The 3,551-nt window shown below is 40.6% G+C and overlaps 1 pseudogene; it reads left to right on the top strand.

Moving 5' to 3' along the window:
• The first annotated feature begins 1,418 nt into the window (after positions 1-1,418).
• LOC125995450 (uncharacterized) lies at positions 1,419-1,519 on the top strand (annotated as a pseudogene).
• The last annotated feature ends 2,032 nt before the right edge of the window (positions 1,520-3,551 follow it).

Below are 3,551 nucleotides of genomic sequence, written 5' to 3'. Positions count from 1 at the left end.
TCTCAAGCTTTTTAGGAACTGAGGTAAAGTAATACTTATAAACAACATACTTTAAATACTTAAACAGGGCTAGAAAGTTCCACTCCTCCTAAAGTTCACTTTATGATACTCAGAAGTCTAGCCTATTGCTTTAAAAAAAAAAAAAAAAAAAAAAAGCACAATAGGGACCGAAGCAGTGGCACAGGGAGTAAGACGAGCTAGCCTAGGATGGATGGCAGTTCAATCCCCCAGCATCCCATATGGTCCCCCAAGCCAGGAGCGATTTCTGAGTGCATAGCCAGGAGTAACACCTGAGCATCACCGGGTGTGGCGCCCCCCAAAAGAAAGCACCGTAACTGAAACAGTTTACAGTGACACTTATGTATAACTTAGGGTTCTGCAAATGAGACATGCGTTCATTGACTGTAATTAAAGTATTCTGGAGGCTCACAGTGAGAACCTACCTCCTTGCCTTTTCTTCTAGAGCCTGTGCACATACCTTGGCTCATTGCCCCATCTTGTGCTGATCTCTGCTTCCATTTCTTGGAGTCTCCTACCTCTCTTGTATAAACCCATGTGAGTATTTTGGGCTCTCTCAATTCCCAGTACCCATAGTTTTGACCAGTGAATGCTGAGCACTGATGCAGGGAGTAGCCATGAGAGTAAGTTGTGGGGCACTGATTGGAGGACCAACCAAGAAAAATTCAAAAACCACAAAGAAATTGCAGAAATCAGCACATAATAGGAGAGGAAATGTGATAACAAGCAAACACACAATTACTAATCTGCCAACATCGTCATAAAAATAAATTATGTATGCGAGAAGAAAGTACATCAGAATCTTTGTGGATAGAAAAAAGGAGAAAACAGAAGTGATTTGGGGAAACTGTATATGAGGAGATAAAGATTCCCAAGGCTCATCACCAACTGGCATGAGACCATGCAGTGAACAGTGAGGGATCTCACACTGTTACAGGGCCTTAGGCCTGAAACAGATGGTCTGATAATATCTTACTATCACTTGAGTGTTTCTTAAATTCAAGAAAATATTTGTGGGAATTGGCTCAGATCTAGTTCTGGACAATAAAGAGAAATGAGTTATGTGGAAATGAAGAAAAAGAAGAGAGTCCATGAGGTGCCATGCTCCTGTCTAGTTGATTGATTGATTATCATGTGTGTGTGTGTGTGTGTGTGTGTGTGTGTGTGTAAAGATATGGAGAATAGTATATGAGTCCTAGAGCCATGCTGGGTGGCATCTTTGGAAAAGATGACCTTTACAGCAGTCTTCTTCTGTATGAATGAGGAAACTGGGTAGCTGGAAATTGGTGTTATTGTCAATATGTGGTAAAGCCCACACTCAAATTCATCTAACATTCATATCTGAGCTCACAATAGCCAAGGCGAATGGTGCAATTTTGCAGTTAAACCATGCAACTGAGTACTTATGTAGGCAGCACAATACTAAAATTGGAATGATACAGAGAAGATTAGCATGGCCCATGCACAAGGATGACACGCAAAACATGCAATTGAGCCATTTGGCAAGAATTTTGGAAAATTTCCCAAAGATGAGAGGCGATAGAGACCTGATATCACAGTCAGAGTCTTGAATGACTGATGTGCCCAGAAGGTTGAATTCATTCTGAAAAGTCACCGTGAGTTAGCGAGTAATTCTGCAGCTTAGAAAAGGGAAGGGAGCCAGTCAAACCAGAGGCAGCACAGGAAATCCTGATACTCTCAGACTTTAAAAGGGCAGGAACAAAAATGGGAAGGAAGAACACTTAACCAAGGACAAATAGAAATTTATGGTGGAGAATTGTAGGAATAGCAGCAGGAAGTGCTACACCCCAAATGGTCTGGGGGAGAAGGTTCAGAAAAACAAGGAAGGGCTGGTCTTGCTGCTTCGAGTTAGTGCCATAACATTTACAGGTTAGAAAAGGAAGGAACTCTTTCAAGACAATGACCTTGGAACTCAGCAACTTAGGAATGCTGGAGACAATCAATACCTATTGGCTCCAAGCTTGAATGAACACACTTGTACTCAGGGCAACTGAGGCTGTCTGGCTGCCCTGGTTAAGAAAGAATGGAGTTTTCCCTCGAGCTCCTGGTAGGATGCTAAGAATACAGACACAGAAGAAAGATAAGTAAGATGAGCAAACATCATTTTATACTGAGAAAGATTTGTGGATGACACTCATCTATTTTAAGGGTTTGTCTTAGTTTTGGCATAATTTTCATCTTCTCATTCTGTATGTTCTTGCTAGGAATTTAGTTCCATTTCTTGCTAGAGATGTAGTATAACCATCATATTTTAGACAGATCCTCGAAGTTTGAGTGTCAGGCCATTTACTGACACGATCTTGTCATGAGTACATTCTTTAGCCTGCAAAACAAGTACATTTTTTGTGTGAAAAGAAGAGTAGGCTACAATAAAAGGCTTGCTTTGGGTTTGGTTGAGCTCAGCAATTTTTTGGTTCTGTTTGGTTATGCTTATTGTTTATTGAGAAAAGTAATTTTGACAAATGTCATCAATATAATGCTTGCCTTATTTTTTTACTGACTTTCTGAATACAAATGGGAGTCTACACCAAAGAACTTGACATTTGCATTCAAAACAATAGAAATTACAATGCTCTGATCTTACTTTGGTGTTTAAAAATATGTTTTGGAGGTGCAATTTTGGACCACCCCCAGCATTGCTCAAAGACTACTTTTACCACTCAACATGGAGGTCATGCCCAGCAGCACTTGGTGGATAGCATGGTGCTATAGTTAGAACTGGGGTTAGCTACACTTAAGGTGAACACCTTAAACCCTGTACTATTTTCTTGACTTATTCATAACTGTGTTAATAACACACATGTGTTAACAGACATCATGTTAGTAATAAAATAAGAAGAAAAACAAATACTTGATATTTTTTTTCAAATTCTTCCCATGAGCAGTTTGTCTTCTGCATCCTGGAGGCAGAGAATCAACAGACCAAGCTCTGATAAACAAGTCATCAGACACATTTTTAAAATGAAGCCTCAGTATTTTTGCATAATGATGTTTGTTATATGCAAGAACAAACAGGACAGAGGAAATGGAGAAGGGCAGTTTATTTTAGATATTAGGTAAGGTAGGGACGCATGAATATAGATGAAAATGATGAGGCGCCAGTCATAGGATTAATAGTGATGAAAGAAAGGCACTAGCCTGATAATAAATACTAGAAATGCTCCTTTATTTTCTGTTCATTAGTTAGTTGTTCAGGGCACTTGCTAAGGCATCTGTCCACTTTCTGGGCTTAGCCTGAAGTCTTGGGGAGGCCAGATGGATGTGAAGTGAAGGACAGAAGGATAAACTGGGAGCTCCAGGGAAATGCTCAGATACACAGGATCTCTCCTTTAGGTGAAGAAATCAGAGCTAAAGATGCACAGGTAACGTGAGTCACTGAAGAAATCAGAGATTCTGGGACTGAATCTAAGGTTCCAGCCTCCGGGGCTCTGCTTGGCTCAGACCTACCCTGCAGCTGAGCATTCACAGTAGCATCTGACACCTCCCCAAATCCTGACTTCATTGCTACTTCC

Source organism: Suncus etruscus, chromosome 17 (genome assembly GCF_024139225.1).
Source record: "Suncus etruscus isolate mSunEtr1 chromosome 17, mSunEtr1.pri.cur, whole genome shotgun sequence".
NCBI lineage: Eukaryota > Metazoa > Chordata > Mammalia > Eulipotyphla > Soricidae > Suncus > Suncus etruscus.
The sequence above is the reverse complement of the archived record's forward strand: the minus strand, read 5'-3'. Positions and strand labels throughout refer to the sequence as shown.